At 33.2% G+C, this 22,728-nt stretch overlaps 1 protein-coding gene across 1 annotated transcript in view; it reads left to right on the top strand.

Annotated features, from left to right (window-relative positions):
- Positions 1 to 585: 585 nt before the first annotated feature.
- The window catches only part of LOC117101998 (inactive tyrosine-protein kinase PEAK1-like), a gene marked incomplete in the record, with an annotated part of 33,869 nt that continues 11,726 nt past the window's right edge, over positions 586 to 22,728 (top strand). The window contains 1 exon segment of the mRNA XM_033242166.1: positions 586 to 666.

Below are 22,728 nucleotides of genomic sequence, written 5' to 3'. Positions count from 1 at the left end.
CCAAGCAATGTAAAGGGCTTCTTTAATTTTAAGTTTTCACCTCCCCACAGAGAAGAAAACCATCGGGAGAAAAAAAGTGTTTATTTTCTACATAGGCATAGTATTTTTCGGGGCTTCGCCTCCAGGACCACTTTCGAGACATTTTGAACGATACCCAACCACGCCCACCTCGGGCCACCCCAGCATATTTTCCCCCGAAAATGTAACTTTCCTCTCACTTTCCCCGCCTCCTCCCCTCTCCCTCACAGATTACAGACGCTGGTGCCGCCATTCTACATGATCATCAATTAATTAATAATGGCCTGGAATAATATTCTGATCTTGTAAGTACTCTTAAACTAATTTTTTCTCCCCTTGGCCTATTTCTTCATTAAAGAAATACTCAATAAGATTAAATATTAAGTGAAATCTACATACAGGGACCGACGCACGAAAAGGTAAGAAAGATCAAAAGCGGATGATTGATTGGCACGTGATGAAAACATACGGTAATCAGCTGGCCGTGACCAATCGAATCATCACAATAGACTCGGCTTCGATTTCTCTCCCTCTATCTGCTGTAAAGTAAACAGTCTTTGAGATAAGCAACAGTGTGGTAACTAGGTTTATTTATCTAGGCTACGGATTTGTTTCATTTTTAACTGATAAAACGGTCAGTGGTTACAGGTAAGTCGATCATTTATAAAATGATGTTCAGATCCTGACATAGAATAGATGCAGCGTTTGTGTATTCTCTTTAATTTATTTCTTTTTTATTTCTATCATCATCATTGATTGTGTAAATGTTCAGCCTGTTGAATTGAGCTCAATTCATGGACATGGGTTGAGAGCAGGCAGGTTTTCGCCGCATTGGACACATTGCATTGGTTTACATAGTTAGGCTTTGTCTTGACATCCGACACCCTAGCTGTTTTCATTGTGTTCAATTTCGAAAAAAAAACGATCGACCTATGTTGGTTCCAATTCTATTATTAATGTTTGGTTTGTGGCAATGATAAATTATTTTTACTGTATAATAAGATTACATTGTTTACAATTTACAGAGGGGAAATTATCCTGAGATGACCAAAAGATAATTGCATTCCGATTACTGGTAGTACCTGCATAATTTCTACATTACTTCCCTGTAATTTTGTTGTTATTAGAATTGTATTTACCTTATTTGTGAAAAACGTTGTCTGTGTAGTAGTTCTGTACCAGTAAGAACATGCTCAAATTTTACCACTCTGCTACAGTTGTGCTAGTAATAGCTCATCTGCTATCATTTGCAAGTCACAACATTTGGGATTCTGGGAAAATGAACTCTATTCCCAACTTCCCATCCCCCATTTTATCTCCATTTAATTTACTATAATGATTGTTGACTACACATTACTCTGCGAACAACTGACTGTATGTTTCAATTTAGATATGATTTTGAATATACTAGATTTCATTGCAGATAACAGGTCAACATCCTGGCACCGCACTGCACTGTAAGAGCTGATCAGTTACAACTGTTTATTGCCAATTCTCCCCTTCCCCTGTATATACAGTCAGTGGTAGTGCTGGGGGAGGGGAGCTCAGGGGCTTAAACTTATTAAATGAAATACTGTAGGCCTAATGATGTGAAATGCATGTTTATTGAGTTGAGTTTGATTGTATTTATCAATTTCTGAGAGTGCCAAGTCTGAGAGTGCCATTTCCAGCCATCCAGAGGTCCCTATTTAAAAAAAAACTTCATTAGGGACCGGCTCGGTCAGAAGGTCCTCGTATGGCAGCTATCTCTCTCAGTCCCCCCCCCCCTTCTCAAAAAAAATATATATCCTACAGCCGGCCACTGTATACAGTATAAGCGAGAGCCTTTTGCAGCAGTTGAGTTTCAGGCTTTCATTTGAAGTCAGGCTTTAAATCTCTTGTAGTGTTGTGCATTTTACTTGTGTCCTATGACAAGAAACATCATCCACTCAGGCGAAAGTTGTACCTAGTTTGAATGACAGTGTGTTGATTACTATCTACAATTATGTGATGCTTTCACAGGGAGCTGAGTGTGTTTTACATGTGTTTGATCCCATGCAGTGGTAATAATGTGAGACCCAGGCCTTGGCGTGATCTCCAATGTATTATAACAAACAAAAAAGTAAAAGGTATTAAAATATGGATGGCATATAAATATATACATACAGTAATCGAATACAGTAAAGAGACAAATGATAATCATATAGTTTATTAGACATTGGAGTTGTAGTATTGAAAAAGGTTGTGAGTTGAGAAATCTGGAGGTATTATTAAGGCATATTAGCAGATCGTAATCTTATTCCTGAGCATCCATTTAAGTTAATTTGTCGCTCATCAATTTATTGACCATGGAATGGCCAAGGAGTACAGTAGTTATTATTATTGAACATGCTGTAATAGAAAGGAGACAGTAAATAAGTATTACTGTATGTCTTATGTTATGATCTTCCCTGTCAAAGTTGACAAGGAAGTCTGGAGCCTTTTTCCCAGGTCTGTGCATTCACCTAACCTAGCTGACCTTCTCACCTTCCTAGTAGCATAACACATTATTGATGTTCTTGCAATATGCTTCACTACATAGGTTCAAGTAAAGTATAAGATCATGATAGAACTGTAGCTGAGTCATGAATACATTATAATGGTGATGTAAAATCTGGAATGTATTCAATATCTACATGATGGGGTTTTTTCAGTTCTCTTCTCAATTCAGTTTGGATTTAAAGTTCTGTACTAATATGATACAATAATAAAGTAGTATATCCAGGAAAAAGACAGAAAAGAGAAAAATATCTAGGAAAAGGTGGTGCTAAATAGAAATATTACACTAACTTTACGCAAGGTGCAAAACTAGAGAGGAAGCCTATCATAGATAAGCTGTTACCGTCTTAATTTACTTTGCCATTTATTTCCAATAATTTATTATTTTTTGTCCCTTTGAACAAAAAGGTGAGGGAGAGGGGTGTTTTGTTCAGGGACTGTAAAAACACCCTAGTTATGCCACTGTGATAAACACTTTAAAATTTAGATTAATAATGAAATGCACTTGCTTTGTAAATTGTATTGACCAGATATCAATTAATTACTGTAAATTTTTTCTCTGGTCTATAAACGTCAAGTTCTGTTGTTGCCTAAATAATTACAGTAGACAAAACTATTAATTTCATGTACTGCAATGTCTCCTTTTGTTAGTATTGTGTACTGTATGACCAGGGGCAGATACAGAGATGTGTTAAAGGGGAGGTGGGGGGGAATGAAAGTGGGACCGATCGAGATAACACTATCTGTACTGGGGGTTCGGGGGAATTTCCCCCCAAAATTTTTTGTTTTCTAGACAACACACCAAAAAATAACATATGACGCATTTTGAGCAATCAATTCTTTCTTTTTCTTTCTTCTTTTTTTTTCTTTTACTTTCCATAAGGGGGAATCCTGCCTGCCCCCCTCCCCGCCCCTCTAAATCCGCCCCAGATGTCTGACGACTTACGCCCTCTAGCATCGCATGAAATATATCGGCGTACAAGAATATTACAGAACTGTGCATCAACTGCAGTCCATCATCATAAGAATAAAGAATCAGGTCAATCAATTTTCAACAGTGTAGCAGGTCTTAGCTCATTCCTTTTAACCCTCAGTCCAGTACAGTAGCTATTTCATAATTGTTCCACATTCTCAAACTTTTTCTAGTTCATACATACACTCTCATTCATCATGGAGGCCTGTATAATTAGCATGTATAGTACTGTATAAGTTATCTGGAATTTGTAAATTAAATGGACGAGTACCCAGTGCCAGATTCAAAGGGAGACCAGCTAACCTGCCTTTCCACCCCCTCTCGTTAATTTTTCAGCATAAAAAATAGAGAAAAAAAGAAAATTATATTCAAATTTAAGTCAGAGAGTGTTGTTTTCAGCCATCTAGAGGTGCCATAATTAAATGTTCTTACCTCAGCCCCACCATCGTTGGGTAGGCTGGACCCTCCATTTGTGAAAATTCCTCCCTGTCCCTTCACAACTATCAAGGGGAGGAACTAGTCCCCTCCCCCCACCAAATTTGTCAAAATTTAGAAAAAAAAAAAAAAATTCTACTCAAAATTTTCAGTCTAAGAGTGCCATTTCCAGCCATCTACAGGTGCCATAATCATAGATTTTCTTACCTCACCCAGCCTAACCATAGCGGAGCTGAGGTAGTATAGACCTTTCATATCTGAATGTCCCTCTCTGGGCCTCCTCTATTTCAAGTTTCTGGATCTGCCACTGAAACCTCCATCTCGTACTCTCTTTCACATTTTCATTCTTTGTCCCAGCTTCCTTCTTCATATACCTCTCCTCTCAAAATTTGCTTGTACCTTATTTCAGAAAATTTTGATAATTCATAAGTACAGAATGAAGGTTCCTATTTCAAATTTTATAGTAATTTCCATTCCATCTATTGAGCCTGGATTTCCGCTATCCAGTTCTGACCATTTCTATCATAGTCATCGTTGTAAATGAATAATTTAATTTCTGCAAAAATTATTCATGCAGAGGTATGTTTTCTCTCAGTATGTGTGTAATGTTTAGTAATATTAGATCTGAATGTAAAATCCATATCCTCTACCTTTGTTAAATGACTCACTAACTAACTAACTACTGTCTTTATCATTTAATTTATTAATCATTTATAAATTCTACTAGATGTTACTAGTTTCTGGAGTAAAGTTAGTCTTAAAAATGAAGAAAAAAGTTTCATTTTAAAGGGAAGCGTATTGTTCGGAGGTATGTGCTATATATGGAGTGACTGCTCCAGTATTCATATGTGTTGTGTCTGTCTAAAACTAAAAGCTCTTTTTAAGAACCAACATGTTTGTGCGATTGTCAAGTGGGGTGATTCATGTATACTGTACCATACAGTACTTGTATTTTGAATGCCAGTCAAAGATCTCAGACCTATGGGACTTACAACCTACAGTAATAGTCAGATGCAGAATTGCTATGTGATGATAATTTATATCCTTTGGGTACAGTATCATTAATAATAAATGGCATAGTAAGTAGATTATATTTAAATGATTTAATGATTTGTATACCTATGTTGATGGTATCAGAACAGCAAGCAACCAACTTCTATGTTGCCTTGTGGTTATGACAATAAAATTTATCTTTTATCATCTAATATCTTAAAAAATACTGCCTTTATTTGGTGATTTTGAACATTTTTACTGTGTTGAAAATAAACTTGTATTACTATAGCTGCTTACAAATTGACATTACCTTGCCAGTTCACATAGTCATAAAGTACCCTTCAATTGATATTTTGCATTCAATTTACAGTAATGGTTTCTTTTAAAAGAAATGTATAATAAAAGTATACGACCACAATTTTCGCAGAATATTTGCACCAAAAACTTAAATAAAAATCCATGAGTCCCTGAGACGGATGAGGGCAGCGTTTGTGACGATCAACTGTTATTTATTTTATAGCCACCAAATTCATCAATTTTGTTATCCTATCCATTCAATCTCTGACAGGCACTGCTAGAATCCCCTAATTAATTATAAGTACAGTATAAGTGCGATCAACAGTTTTTAACCGCCACATGGTTATGCTACAGGATTAGAGAAAGAATTAAGAGTTGACAAGCTACTGTATGTCTGAGAATTATGAATTAACGATCATGATACCGTTTTAAGCTTTTTAATTGTTCTTGTGTTGTTAATTTTAAAACATTAAGGTTTACACTCAATTATTGTTAATATGAAACACTATATAAATATAACATATTATTATTATTATTATTATTATTATTATTATTATTATTATTATTATTATTATTATTATTATTATTATTATCTACTGTGTCAATGGAAGTATTTTTCCATGATTACAGTTCACACTGATTATATAACTTTCCTAGCAACCAACTACTGTCTTTCTGTCTTTTCTGTTATTACAGGAATCACATTTTCTTATGATTTTAAGTTGACTTAAAAAAGTTACAGAAATAAAAACATAATTTTTATATGAATCTTAAAAAGTTCGTTATCCCTTTAAAAGGCGTGAAGAACTTTTATGATTCATATACAAAGAGGCTGTTTACCTAGAAACGAAAAGGCTCGTCAACAATTCCACAATTAACTACTACGGTACTACTAAAATATAGAAAGCAATAGTGAATTAAGGTGCACAATCTATTAAAGGAATAAAATGGCAAGTTTTAAAAAAGGACTCCTAAATAGAAAGCTTGGTTTAGTAGAGTATCAATAATAAATTGGAAATGTCAGTAGAATAGTAAAATTTTGCCCTTTTTTTTTTAAGGCATGATAAATCATGCTTTACTGATGTCATTAAAGTAGGTAGCAACAGTAAATCGTACCTAAAGAGAGGAATTTTCTTTTTTTTAAAAAGAGTGTAGAGGACTTGTAAGGCATAATAGTAGGAGAACGTAATTCGTTTGAGTCAAAATTTCCATTTTCCATGACAACAGCAATAACAGTCTAAAAATGATTATTACGTGGGTTTGTAAAACAAGGTTTGTCTATCACTTTGGATTTAGATTTTGGCAATCAAGATTAAAGATAATATTTGAAGCTGCAGTACAGTATTTATTTATGTACCGGTAGGTCAGGAACATCCATGGAGGAAGAATACATGTTTTATATAATATACTTGAATACATATGTGACCTTTTATATGATACATATTTTAATAACAGTTCAAGCAATTTTTATCTATCCTCATTTTTCTATATAATGATAGATGCCTAGTTCTTTTCATCAAAAGAGCCTACTCTTTATAGAGAGTTCTCCATACTATGACATTTTTTTTATTCATCTCCAGTTTCTCTATCCATCATTCTACTAAATTGCTCATCATGTCTAGAAAGAATTAGCAATAATTTCCACCATTTGAGTTCCAGTTGCATACATCACTCTACATTACCTACTGTGCTTTCTTCATAATATTAAATTAATTATGCAAATACTTTGTACTAATGAAAGCTATCAGTCACTAGCAATATAAATCCTTCATCAACAGGCCTTAGCAATGCCACTTGCCATTTAGATTGAATGTTAGCTTTAATGCTGCAATGAAAATACCATCTCATCTTCAGTAACATGTTGTACACAGTAGAGTAGACTGACCATTCAAGATTAACAATGGCCACAGTGAGGGTGAGTACCCTTTTGCTTTGTAATTTGAAGGACAACATTCTCTGTTAATCAATTCAATTGATTTGTTGTTATCATTATTTATACCAGCAATCCCATTACTTTCATTATATTTTTTAAAAAATTGCCATTTAAAAAAGTACATTTTTTTGTGTCTTTTCTCAAACCCTTTTCTTTTGCTTTTTTTATTTTTGATGATTTTCTAAAGAAAGAATTTGCTAATAATATTTTTCCCTCTAGTTTCTGTTATAAAAATGTTATGCAATACTCTATTAAAATTGATAATGTTAGTTACTTTAAAAGTATTTGCATAGTAATATTCCATAAAGTAGTTATTTTACTGTATATGATTCCATGTAGTTGATATGGGAATTATTTTTGGATTGAAAATTATTTATTAAAAAATCAACAATGAAAAGAACAATTGATTATGGTAATTCTGACACCTAGCTACCACTATCTTAATGAAGAACAGTATGCCATGTCAAGTAAAGTATTGAATCCTTTCAAATGTAATTTTATTGATTCATGATTTCCTAAATTGCATTGGATCCTTTCAAATTACCTTTTAATAATTTTCAGTCAATAATTGAAAATAATATTAATAATTGGTCAAGTATATTAGATCCTTTCAAATGACATCATATCATGTAACCATAATGTTGCCTACTATATGCATTACTAGCATTTGTGATGAAAATTTGTATGAGTCTTGCCCACTACAGTACAGTATATGCATGACAATGTAGTGCTTGCATCCTCTTTGTTTTATTGTTATTTGTATCCATTTCCATTGTATGACATAATTTATTCTGAGTCACTCTGATTATTCTTGTAATTTCCCTTCATGTTTTTTGTAATTTTGGCCTGTCACCAAACTCGATATCATTTCTATCATTTATTACTTGAATTTAAAATTACCATTAATTCTTTGCACCATCATCCTCATTTTCATCATCAGTGTCATCAACATTATTGCATCATCATATCTAATCATCATCAGGTTACCATCAGCCATCATCATTTTAAATTTTCATTTGTGTAGCGGGTGGGGGGAGGAACCCTTGATGTTTCGATTAAGGTTTAAAACATCGCTGTGGCACATTCTTTCATAAATTATTTAAATAAGATTATATATCATTGAAAAATAATTTTACAGTGGATAAAAACAACACCTGCATCGACCTTTGGCTAAATATAAAATAAACAAATGTCGTTTACATGCATTGTCATTGCTGCACAAAAACACAATGGTCACTATGACAAGGGCACATTGGAAAATCCTTCATCATTGTTTTTACTTTCCACTTTGTTTATTATTTGAGAGCATAAGGTACTGTACATATTTATCCTGTATTTTAAAAAGTATTTGTGTGCATGTCCTCATGTAGGAATTTAAATCTGAGCATTCCATTGATAAAATTTAAACATTATATAGCTGATGTATAGATCAAGTATTTTAACTTGGTTACAATGATACTTTGATAAAAATAATAATTTGCAGTGATTAACCTTACCTTTTACTCTACTACCATTAAACTGATTACCTATCAAGATTTTCTATTAAGGTATTATTTATGTGTCTGTTAATTGACAAGCAAATTCTAATTTTGAATATTGCAGTAAGCAATCCAAATGTTGGATTTATTGTTTAGCTCAATACAAACAGTATATATGAAGCGATAAAACATCACACAGGCTGTGTCGGAAATACACTGTATAGTATAGGTTAAAGATATTGATGTTCACAACTACTCCATCTGTACACTATAAAAGAATCAATTCCTAGCCTCAATAGTCCAGTCTCCATGTAGTGAAAGGCAAATATGGTATTCTGTTGAAATACTGCAAGTAAACAGAATATTGATCATTTTGGCATGTTTTTTCAAAGCTAAAGGTCTTCTGCCCCCACAGGGAGACAGTTAGCTATGTAGAAGTATAGTTCCTTCAGAAGTGAGATTTTCTTACAGCTACTGTACATATTGATAATTGTTGTTGATGGGCTTGGATGTTTATATTGGCCTACCTTTTGAGAATGGAGGCTCCACAGGGACCATAGGCAATACGAGATATTAACTTCATCTTCAAGACTCTTTGAAGTACATTACAATAGTAAGTACAATACATCATAGAAAGATTTAATCTATTCAAAATCTCAATGCAGTGGAATTAAGGGGTGGGAGTGCACAAGAAACAGGAGTGTAAACATATTTCAGAATCTACTTAAAGGAATTAGATGTTTTGACAGTTAAAACTGTGGAGGGGGAGATAAGTGGAAATTCCAACTTGGTGTCCTTGTTCTCTTTTGTGTTCACTTTCATTGAGGTGTTTATTGTCACACATGCTATGTGATAATTTTGTATTTTTGTTAATGTCTGGCAAGTGAATTTATAAAATTGATTAATGAATAGTTTCCAATATGAACATAAGCCAGATATAAATTTATTTCCTTCCTCGATGGTGCCGTGCATGTAGTCTTATTAATTCTGGTAATGTTGATCAAGGTTGACTCGTCCGTTTCATGCATTTTATTTTGATTAAATTACTGCTACTGTACCTATGCTTGTAATTATGAACAGATTTTTTATTCCTGAAAATGACATAAAAAGCAAAAATCCCAACGTGATGCATGTATTTCTATGCTTGGAGTATGCATCATACTTTCCTACAGGCTATAAGATATACTGTAGCAAGTAGAAACGTAGCGCAGGGGTTGTGTTGTGGCTCCAACTCCCTACTTGAGGTCAGGGATTTGAAACCTTCACTGTAAAAATCACTTGTATCCTTAAACTTTATCAACATCTCTCTACCCAGGAGAGAAAATGGATACAGAAATTAACATGGGAAGGTAAACTCATGGGGGAGGAGTAGAAAACTCATGGGGGAGGAGTAGCAAACTTCTCTACAGCTTGTACAGTATGTTTTTCAAAACTTCATTTTTTTCAAATTATTTTTGGTTCATATCCAAAAATGAGAAGAACAGTAAATAACCAAAGTTTGTGTGATTGCAGTTCCTATTATATTGTTCTAAAAGCACAGTTCTTACCATTGTATAAAATCTTACCATTGTATAAAATCTCTTCCCATTAACCCCTACCAGGGGGTATAGTCCCTGACCGTGGCAGAAGACACTAGTTGCCCCATAGCTTGAAACCCCTGTCCGACTCGTGTGACTTTGGCGAATTTCTGCAGGGACCACTGTATGGAGGACAGATTGAAAGGCTTTTGTGACTAATATACAGTAGGTCACATAATATATTAATGATGAAAATGAATAAGATGATGATGATTAAGAATTAGCCTTGAATTTGAATGTCTATTTGTACATTACTGTACTTGTATGCGCTCATAGCTGACAGAAAAATAACAGCAGTGTAGGAAATTACTCAGGAAAATGAAGACAGTGATGATCTTCGCTTTACAAAGAATGTGGAAGCTATATGAATGAAACTCAGATAGGACATAGCCATACATATTGATCATAATACTGTATATATAATGATATTGTAATATGGTTGAATACAAAATTGGTGCATGTGTGCAAGGAGTAGGGTTGTACCTGATTGTTTTTCTTGTTTTTTTTTTTGTGTGTGTGTGTTTTTACTCCCTTGTCATCTTATTTTAAGGATGTAACCTAGAGAGTTTTATTCATTTATTTATTCTTCCTTTTATTCAATCCTTTTTTTTAACTGTATATTTATATTTTTATATGTTTCTGAAATTTTATTGAATAAAAGTGATTTGAAAGGTTTTATGGTTATTGGTTAATGTCTGCCAGATGATGGCAACCAGATAGATGGTGGGAAAAGACAATTTGTCTACTTATTAAAAGATACTTATTTGAAAAGAAGATGCTATAATAACAGCAGAAATTACTCATCGCATGTTTATCCTTTCCTAAAGGTTTCCCATTTAAATTATTTGAGAGCTATAAGGTGATGAGTCAATACTGTCAGTTAGTGCGACTAAACAGAACTGAACACATCATGTTTTTCAACATGATTAGTCCACAAAACATACAATGAAAGTTGTTGCTAGGATGTGAATTATTTGGGGTTCATTTGAAAATCATGCAATAATTAGTTTCTTAATGAGGCATTGTTCTTTAATTGTAATCAGCTGTTTCAAATATCATAATTTTAAAACTTATTCATTTGCCTAAAGCTAAGTAGTATAGTAATGCTATTTATGAATTATTTATTTTATTTTAGTACCAGTATTTGCATTTTATCTGTGAGTTGTACACAAGAGTATACTCTAGGTACTGTATACAGTAGTGTTGGTTAATTATAATATATTGATCTGTATTATGTGACAGTACAGTAGCCTGGTTCTCACGAGAGATCCGGATCGGGAGCTAACCGTTAGCGCTAACCGTTAGCACGTGTGTGAGAACGCCCGATCGGTTAGCGCTAACTGTTAGCAGTATCTGGATACCGCTAACGGTTAGCAAGCTGAGCGCGTTTCTATCATCAACCAATCACACATACGCGTTTATAATTTCCAGTTTCTTATTGGCCAGTGATTCGATCATCATATTCTTGGTATCGGGATCGGGATCTTTTCGTATGGACGCACAGCAGCTAACAACTAGCAGGATCCAGATCCTGCCGTTAGCTGCCGTGTGAGAACATAGCTAGTCACTTTCTGTTACAGACCTAAGAACCAGAAATACCAATTCATTTCAGCTTGTAATGTATGGTTTTTACTAGATTCAGTTAAAACTGAATTGGGAGAAATTTACAGTAACATAAAAAAAATACAATATACAGGCAAATTTGGTAAAAATAACATTAACAATACGAATTTGGTATTATTTATTAATGTCATAAGTGTTTTCCTTCCAGGTGCTAATGTAATATTATGAGTGAAGTTTTAATATTTGCCTGGAGAAAATCCTTTCACCAAAAAAAATTTCAATCTTTTTTTGAACTGATAGCATGACTCCATGTCATTATATTCTATGGCCAATCATATAGCAGAATTTCAATAAGTCTGCATGCCTAATTCAAAGCCAGTCTTCAATTTTTTTATTTTTCTGAAGGTATGAAAGTCACCTAAGCTACTCATTCAAATTGTACCCTTCCCTTTTCCCAGGGAAACCCTGTTTATTGAGTTAATAAAATTTACATAATTTTAACACTTAGTTGTTTTCTGCAAAAAATACCCTCTTTTGTAGTATACAAGTCCTGAAAATTTAATACTTCCAACAGCATCATAATATTTTTTTATGCTTTATACTTTATAAACAAATTCACTTTTGTACTCCTTCCATTGTCAATTTTTTCAAAACATCCAGAGAGTTTGGAATTATTTTGCATACAATGGTTACCTAAAATGTCAGCAAATTGATAGATAATAGCTGTTGTAACCTGTTCACCTCTGTATTTCATGCCATTAGTAATATATTTTTAGCAGGCATTACATTGCAAATTTTGTTTCTGCTTTTTTTTTGTTATCTGAATGCCTTGTGTTTATTTTACGATACAATAAAAACTTAGTTATTGTTTTGCTCACTTTCTGAGTAATGCAAAAATTTATTGAATGACTATAAAATAATATTTTGAACAAATCAGGCCTTTTCTTATCATTTTACTTTGCAAACTATATTTCAAAACAATAACATATCTTTTCTTTCCTATATTTTTACTTCGACTTTAATGCACTTCATTCGAACATAGACACTACAGAAGTAGATAAAATAAATAAAAAGAGGCTATTGTCTTATCTTCAGGAGTTAGAATTTATTATGACAGAAAAAAAAGTTTAAAGAGATGCAAAGGAACAGTGGCTATAAGGAAACAATTAAACTATATGAGGTCCGGAGAAAAGGTGAAGCATTAAATACAGTATTTAACTTGCTTCATTACTCCATGGTTTAAGGCAGAGTTAGGTGATAAAATCAAGGTCTTTTTAATCAATAATTGGGACCAGTTTGTTTAACATGGTTTAACAATCAATTATTCATTCTTTCTTTCTTTGAAGATATTTATTAACTTCCATAGAACATAAAATGATGCAATACAATAAGGTTTAAAAAAAATAAATAAATAAACTATGGAAGGAGGCATGATCCCAAGAAGATAAAGATCTTGTGATGGGCATGCCTGAAAAAGAAAAAAGAAAGTCAATACAGACAAAAAAAGAAGAGCCAAAAAACAAAAAAAGGAGAAAAAAATTAATAAATAAATGAATAAACAAACAAACAAACAACTGAAGTTCATGCGAAAGCATAACATATCAAATATGACCGCAAATATTTATTTAATAGAACAACGTTAGGTGAAGTTTCAATTTTTTTGAAAATATCCTTAGAGAATTAGCGTTTAGAATTGGGGGAGGGAGATTGTTCATCATTGTAGGGCCTGAGTATCTAATATTATGTTGAATATAATTAGTTTTGTGGGTAGGTATGTGAATATGAGTTCTAGATCGAGTGGGATAATTATGAATAGAGTAATTTGGAACAAACATATTGCATAAATTATTCGGGAAGGATAGAATGCATAGCAGAAAAAATAAATTTACCTTGCTGGACAAGATTAATGTCAGTGAGTTTCAGGAGATTCAATTTGGCAAATAAATGGGAAGAATGAGACCGTGGTGGGGCACCATCTATGATCCTGATAGCCTTATTTTGGAGAATTTGCAGTTTTTTGATATTGGATAAATATGTATTGGCCCAGACAATGTTGCAGTTGCTCAGATAAGGAAGGATGAGGGAGCAGTAAAGAATATGGAGGATGTTGTTGGGTAAAAAGGATAATCTAGAAATGATACCAAGGCTTTTGGAAACTTTACGTTCAATTTCATTGATGTGTTTTTTCTAAGTTAAATTGCTATCTAAATAGACTCTTAAAAATTTTGCTGTTTGGACAGAGGGAATGACATTGTTGTCAATAAAAAAATTTATGGTTTGATAGGTCAATATTTTTTTAATTTTTTGGGGGTCCCAATCAGAATGAAGTTACATTTTGTATAGTTGATTGAGAGTTTATTCGCAGCAAAGTATTGGGACAAGGGAATTAGACTAGAATTAACAGTATCGAATAATGATTGGATATCTTGTTGGGAATAAAAGACGGTAGTGTCTATCACCAGACTACATTGTGTCTGTATGTATGACACTAAAGAATACTAGAGGCTTTGTAAAACCTTTGTTTTTTAATATAGGATAGTCTTACTCTTAAACAATGTTTCAGTTGACTTGGGAATCCAAGGCAATTGTTGTTTGCATGTTCCATGTAATTATAAAAGTTAATTTATTATTTTATTATTCATTATAAATAAATGGATGAGTGAATATAGAATGTAATGAATCAAATCAGAGTCAGATTAATCTCAATTTTTTTATTTCAGTTTTAATTAAGCTATATATTTTTTGGGAAAGATAAAAGTAGGCCTAAAGAATATAGTATTAGAAACTATGTGATGTGTACTATGCTCATAATAGTTAATGTTCATCCTTGGCCTAACTGCATTTATAGACTTGGTCATAATACGCAGATTTGAAACATGAGTTGGCTCTATTCCTAGTCCGACTGTCTCGTGTTAATCTTAAATTTACAATAAGCATATCCTAAATTAACAGTTCAATATTATGGTGTAATATATTTGGACACTGTTTGTCTTTTATATTTTCATATTCGATCAGTAACATTTCTGTTTTTAAAAGGTGATGCCTAGAAAAGGTACACATCTATAAACCATAGGCAACAGAAATTTAAATGTGGGAATAAGGTGATCTTGTTCAAACTTATAGATAATACCTCTCTATATTAAGCTTATATTATCCAAAGATACAGTACACACCTATAACTATAGGCAAAGGAAAATTAAATATAGGAATAAAGGTGATCTTATTTAAACTTATAGATAATACCTCTATATTAAGTTTATATTATTCAAAGGTACAGTACACACCTGTAACTATAGGCAAAGGAAAATTAAATAGGAGTAAAGGTGATCTTATTCAAACTTATAAATAATACCTCTCTATATTAAGCTTGTATTATTCAAAGGTACAGTACACACCTATTATAGGCAAAGGAAAATTAAATATACCTGTAGGAGTAAATGTGATCTTATTCAAACTTATAGACTACTGAATACCATTTTAAACTAATAAATGGTAATAATATTCAATGTCTATTTCAAGTGAATACTTAACTTACCTGTGTAAACTGATGCTAGTTTCCTTCATTTACAAAAATAATGGATCATAACATATACTTTGTTTTAAATTATTTTTGGTTTTTAATTCAAAATATGTAGAGTAAAAAATATTTGTTAGCATATTGAACACAATCTAGTGCATTAATTAACATAATTGTCTTATTCTGTCAAGGATTTTTATGATAGAATGTTTGAGAGGTTCGTGATTTCACCACATGGAGTATTTAACTTTTATTCATCTAAAGCTGTCAAATCTGTTAGTCACTATGTGATGTCATCATCATAATAATCATTTTTATTTCTCAGTGATTATAGGCCATTTGAATCTGACCTCGTAAGTGTCAGTCGTTTCCTTTTGGACTTACAGTGGAACCATCATAATTTTACAGCTATAACCCACCATTCATTTCCTGACCAGTTGTTGGGACCATCCCAAAATTACCTTTTGGAACTACATATGGAGAAACAACAGTTTTTTACATGTTTGATCTGAAATTTTTATACATTTTTTCTTTTCAACTATGCAAACACATACATTAATTAAGGCCCAATGGTCATAATGAATGTGACTATTAAGTTCAGTACAAACACTATCTCAATTTATTTTCTATCTTCAGCTCGTTGCCTTCAGTATATGAGTAGTCGTCAAATACTCCACCTTAGTTACTTTTTTTTTTCATTAGAAGTTTCAGCAGAGCCACAGCTGACCAGGGGCAGTCATAGTGCGGCACCTGGACCAACATGTAACAGATACATTGTCCCATGTCACAAAAGTTTCATGAGGAGCCGAGAGATCAGACGCAAATTAAAACTCAACCGTAGCTAGATTTGGACCAGGTCTTCAGAAGTACTGTACAAATATTAACTCTCATTTAAATTTTTCAGCTGCAGCTCCAGCTTGCTTTACTTTAGTTGAGTACTGCAACTTTCACGCTGTGAGGTGTTATCAGTTTTGATTCTTTTTATTTTATTTTTTTTAAAAATTAAAACATTCTAATGTAATATTCTAGGGAGTTGATCAAATGCCAAGTATGTTAACTTTGTTTTGGTTTTTGATCAATGCACGGAAGGAAGATAGATGTATGGGAAGGAATTGAAAAGGAAGATAATTGATTTAAACTGATACAGTAACTGTTTTCTATCGTAGCTGTCTTTTATTTAGTTCTGCAACATAAATCTTGTAGTGCAGACATTGAATCAATATTGGGGACTAAATGATACTCTATACCCACTTCCCTTTTACATATGAATTTTACTTTTTAAATTTAATCATACTGTAGCTTAAAATCTTGAAGCAATTAGTTTAGATACATTTTTTTTTTTATAATTCTAAAGATGTGCTAAGCATTTTTTATATTTATTTGTTTATTCATCAGAAAGATTTTAGAGTGACCTTATTGGCACAAACAAATTGATTTGATGCTGCAATAATGTCATGGTATAAACAAATTAATTTCACAGATCACTTTTTATCAACAGCATACTCTATTTATCTGGGGCTAAGTACAACACTTAATCTTTAATTACCCATGTACATTATAAGAACATAAGTAGTAATTTTGATATTGAAATATTGTTTGTCAGTTGGAACTGAGACTTACCTTTCAATCTGAGGGTCCCTAGTTTAGCCCCCTAAATAGAAACATAATTAATTACATGACATAAAATATACAAAAAATGCAAAATAAAATAGCCCTATCTTTAAAAGGGAAATAGAAAGTGTTTTTTTTTTACCATGTCATTAGTAATAGAAAAAACTTTAAAATCATTTTTGACAATTTTGTATGTAGTTATTACGATTTATCCCTTTAGTAGCGTGATGTCAGTGTAAGGTACTGTAACCAAAATTTGAATAGCAGCGCTATACGATCTTTGGTCACGTTGCTAAAGGGGCAAAATCGTAATGGCCTATAACTTCATAAAAAAAATTGCCAAAAAAAAACGATTTTAAACTTGATTCTATTACCAGTGACATATCAAAAATCCCCTCTAGAAAAATCGTCTAGTTCCCTTTTAAGGATAAGACTTCTCAACATTAAACTGGAAGCAATGAAACATAATTAATTTACCAGATATGTTTTATTTTGTGTTAAATTTAATATTATTTTGCCAGGATTGATCCTAGGAAAGCTAGCACCATCGTCATAGCTTCATTCCAGTATTGTTTATTTGTCTGTATTAAACTGCAATTTAAAGCACAGCATGAAATGCATTGTGAAGTGTATACATGAAAAGGATTACTTTTTCCTGATTACATCTTTTCTGATGTTAAACAGCAGAAAGTCTTTCACTTTTAGCTAGGCACAAGACCCAGTGGTCTGGGTGTACCACCTGCAGTTATCAACACAGTTAAACAATCATTTATAGAACTTTCATTTATCGTTCTATAACTGGCAATAAGTATCGATATGCCAATTCTGTGCTTAGTGGGTCTAATTGCAAGGAAATTGCCATTGTTGCACAATTTTAATATTATGATAGCAATTCAATCGAAAGTGCTAGTAGTTTTAAAGAACCATCTGAAAGCAGAAGAATGACACTTATGTATGGTGAAGCACAGTAGGCTTTCCTGTTATAAATATGGCAGTATTACTGTAGATGAATAATATGATCAACCTCAGTCAGTACTACAGTATACTACAGCGATCATGGTGTTGGGATTTCCAACTAGAGTCTGTTATATTCAGTAATTTGGCTTAGAATGCACTGGAAAAAAATTATTTACTAACCACATAAATATACACAGACCTATGTATTAATGTAGGGTTTCATGATTTTATGACTCTTCAATAAGTCTACATTAAGTAAAAGTTTATTAATATTCAAAATAAAGTTTGCTGCGTAGCACCATTAATACAATATAAACCAATAGATATTTATAATAATAGCAGTACTCGAATAGGATCATGTTGTAATAATCATATCAAGCATAGCTCATCAACGAACAACTTTTCTATAACAACATTTCTGTATGAGACATTAGATTTAAGAGAATGATTTTTTTTGTCATGCATCAATATTAAATATGAATGCGGTTTACCTGAAAATACACCAAAAAAAAACAAAAAAAAAATTATACTTGGCTATTAAGCCTTGTTAATTCATTAACATGTATTGTATCTGTGTAATACTTATTGCCACTCAGTTCTCCAAAATAGGTGTGATTTCATATTACTTTCTTATTATAAACTATGATAAATTAGGCCTACTTTAATTAATCATTGGTTGAAACACAGGAACAAGTTATTTTGCTTGTCCAAATTAGGGATAAACAACAACTGTTTAAGTTTACCCCGCATTCTTCTGTTTAACACACGTCACAGTACCTCTTAGCCCTGAATCCTTCCTGTAATACAATCAAACATCTTATGACCTTTTTTATTGAAACTATACTTCCTTTTTCCATGCAGCACTAAAAGATCGTCATGATCTTATAAGCCTGTCTCTTATACACATCTAGATGTGTATAAGAGACAGCACATATACATCACTTGTTTTTCCATTTCAAAGTGTACACTACTCTCTCCCCTGAGAGTATGAATGATGATTTGTGATATTTTAAGTCTGGTGTGTGTACATGTCTTAAATTCTGAACAACTTTGCTGTTTCCATAATTCAATTCTTAAAAGAAGAACGAGTGTAGGACAACTAAAAGAATAATATATGATGACAAAAATAAATTGACATATGTCAAATTTAGTTTGTTCAGAATATTCATCCAACTTGGGAAAATATGACCCTGAACTGCTTATGAAATCTAGTGAAGCTAATTCCGGTGTCAGATCTTTTCCTTTACAACAGGAGTTTTAGAGATAATGTGCATTATAGGTCGGAAATTGTGATCTACCATCGTTTGTCACTAGGTTGTTGCCTAGCAGTGAAATAACCAAATTGAAAGGGTGGCACTTGCAAGCTACATAATAATAAAAAACAGTAATCACACCTGTATAGTATATGGCAGTGGATTCAATGCTGTTGTTATATACAATATTGGGGATGGCAGTGAAGATGGTTGAGGTAATTTGGATTACTCAGTAAATACTATGAAATATAGGCTACGGTCACACTAGAGTCTCAAGACTGGCTTGACTCACCGCGGATGAGATTTTCGTAATGTGACTGCACCTGGATCGACTCGCGCCTGGCGTGACCTCGATCTCAATCTACCTATCTCGATCCCGGCTCAGCACCCAGACTAACCCTGGCATGACCGGGATTGACATTTCCTCGTTGGCTGTCGACCCATAATAGTCGATGACGCCATTGCGTTTAGAAGTTCTTGAATAAAAAACCGGCAAGTTCTTCATGTGTGTATTATAATAAGACGCAATCATCAGTTGTCATTTATAAATGCACTTATCAATCCGAAAACTAGCATCGCCATTACATCCGAGCCCAGGCCTAGATCATCCGATATACTGTCCATTATCATAGGTCTATGATCTACATCGATTATCCTAACCAGCGGTAGTAATGCAATTAACAAAGTCGGGTGCATTTTGAACATGATCTCAAGTTTGTTGTAAAATTGAAATAATAAAATGCATAGAATTGATCAGCACGTGTTCGTATTTGATTCCAAGAAAGTACAGTAAAGATTGCCCGCAAGAACGTTTCGCGCGCGGGGCCGGTATTTTTATTGTGGCGGCACTCTAAATTCCTGTTACGACTTTCCTAATTTGGAGGTCAATCCAACTAAATTCAGGTAGTGTGACCGACCAAGAATTTCGAGCCTGGCTTGAAATCTCACCCGCGGTGAGTCAAGCCAGGCTTGAGACTCTAAGGTGACCGTAGCCAAAGTCCATATATATTGCACTTGTGTGGTCGCGCTTTTCAAAAGGTCTAAAAATACAAACAAAAAAAAAGATTTGTGGCAAGTTTAATGTAATGTATAAGTATGGTGGTGTTGGTGAAAATGATGTTGATTGTGATGGTAGGATAGATGGTGTCAGGCGACAAAGACACTGACTAGTGCTAATGTTGAGGATCGTCATGATCTTATAAGCCGGTCTAACATTATTTCTATTAACAACAATGTCTGAACAATATTATTATATAAAACCAAGTGAACCATGAAAACAAACAGAATATGACTAGTTGCAGCAAATCTACCGTGGTGTGACAGCTAGACAATGCTATATGCCATCCTAATCCTTGACAATCAGAATCTAATTTTTTTAGCTACAAAATAATGACATTCTTGAATTGCCATTATTCATCCCTTTGATTCATTATAAATTGAAGCCATATTATCTAAATAAAATAAGTGTCAGTACCATAATGCATGACCTATGTTTCTTTTTGTTAATCTACATGGATGCTAAAATTTGAAGTGGGTTTATGATTTCTAAAGTGTTGTCTGTCATCAAACAGGATCTACTGTATTACCGTATTAATTACATAATGTTGCCATAGTAAACAATCTAGCAGATTGTAGATATTCTATTAGTTATCAACAGCATAGAATTATGGTCTCCATGGTTATAGATATAGATAATAGAAGGCTTGTCAATTTATGTTTACTACAGTTTTTGCTTCATATTCTTAAAAAATATTTTGCTAATGGTTTTTAGTATGGCCGGCAGAACCGGGAGGCCGTCGAGCCTAGGTCCCCCACTAGTGGGAACCCCCCCCCCCCCCCCCATTTTTAAAAACGTTCCGCCGGCCATGTTTAGTATAGTAATTTTTCCCTGTGGCGAAGCATTTGGTTGTCATAGTTTATAAAGCCAGTTAATAGAGTACCGATTTGCACATATAATCCTTGCAAGTTAATTGGTCGTCTGAATGTAATTTTGACCTTAGATCTACAGTAGTTAATATTAACTTTGTGTGTTTTTTGGTATGCAAAAGTTTATTGTCAGTTTATACTAAAAATATAATATTTTGATGTTGTTTGTGTCAGGAAATTTTATAGGAGTGATGATTTGCCCTACATGACGTGTTATCGTACTGATAGTACATTCCCAAATACTTTGCAAAGAAAATCTTGCACGTGATTCAGGTCGGAATCGGACCATGATCTCCAGATAACTAGCCTAGTGTCATAACCAATAGACCACTGATTTTGCGCTTAATGGCTAGTGTTGAATCCGATCCCCAAATAGCAACAGGTACTGCAAATGCTATTACTGTAATAAATTGAACAAAAAAATAGATTAAAATTGTATGATTCTTTGGGTATGAAGTGTGAAAAATACTGTAATGTCTGGTGCATCACCTTTGTTATTCTAGGAGGAAAAAATATAATTTGTCAACCAGAAATGGTTGAGAAAACAAAAAAAATTACTGCAATTGCTGGCTATAGTTTAATTTCCAGAAAGAAATTTGTTGTTATTAACAACAAATGCTCAAGTCCCATTGTGACATTCATTTGTTTATTTATCAAAGAAAATGGCAAACCCAGAAGAGGAGTCTTAAAGAGAATAATTGAGATCATTGACTAGCAAATTCCTCATCTCCTGTTGTCTTTCCTTAAACCCTTTATTTAGATTAACAGTCGCTTGTCACCTTTTATCAATATATTGTATATAGAGTTTGCATGTTGACAAATGATATAGATTTAGTCTATGTCAGGATTCTTTGATGGGAAGATAGCATTCTTGTTGAACTTGAAAAAATTCCAACAGGTCAATATAGAGGTCTGTAATTTATAGACTTTGTGTGTGTGTTTAAATAATAGTTCCAGCTTCAAAAATGTAATTATTTTTTTAAAGCAGCGTACAGGTACTCACTGTAATCATCCAACCATGAAGGAAAGAAAGTTCCAACCAACGTCATCCATTTAACAAGCGATCAACTGTAGTGTTAAGACCTTTGTTCAGTTTTATGATTCTTATAAATGCACATGAAAGTAATTTTAGGCAGATTTTGAACATCGATTGCATTCAGAGCATAAAATGAAATTGAATATTGAATTTTTTTGTGCCTCCCACATCTCCTTCCCTTGTTTACTTATTACAAGCCAAAACAATCAGAATATCCTGCAATTAATGTTTTGTAGGTCTGGTATGTGATCATGCTTTTGTTGTGGCCATTTTTGTGAAGGGGGAAATAAAAAATGGGTTCTTTATGTAGGCCTATTTGTTAAGAAACCTTTAAATGCCTATTACTGTAGTGCAAACTTAACTGTACTCTGTGTTGTTGTTCTTGTGTTTATTGGCGTACTGTACCTAATAAATTTCAATTCAATTTCTATTGTGAATCTTATGAGCTATCAGAGAACAGACACCAGGGGCAGATTTAGAGGGAGGGGGGTAACAGGCTTTAGCGCCCCTCCCCCCCCCCCTAAAATTTCATAGTCATTTCTTTTTAACTGCTTTTTGAAGGTCCAAATTAAAATATTGTTTAATGTTTTCTTCACACACATCATATTTATGGGCTAAACATTTTACAGTAGTTGTTTTTCAGT

This window comes from Anneissia japonica, unplaced genomic scaffold (assembly GCF_011630105.1).
Source record: "Anneissia japonica isolate Jap-2015-1 unplaced genomic scaffold, ASM1163010v1 scaffold997_len2565447_cov190, whole genome shotgun sequence".
In the NCBI taxonomy this organism is placed as follows: Eukaryota; Metazoa; Echinodermata; class Crinoidea; order Comatulida; family Comatulidae; genus Anneissia; species Anneissia japonica.
Note: the sequence above shows the minus strand (reverse complement) of the source record. Positions and strands in the feature narration are given on the sequence as shown.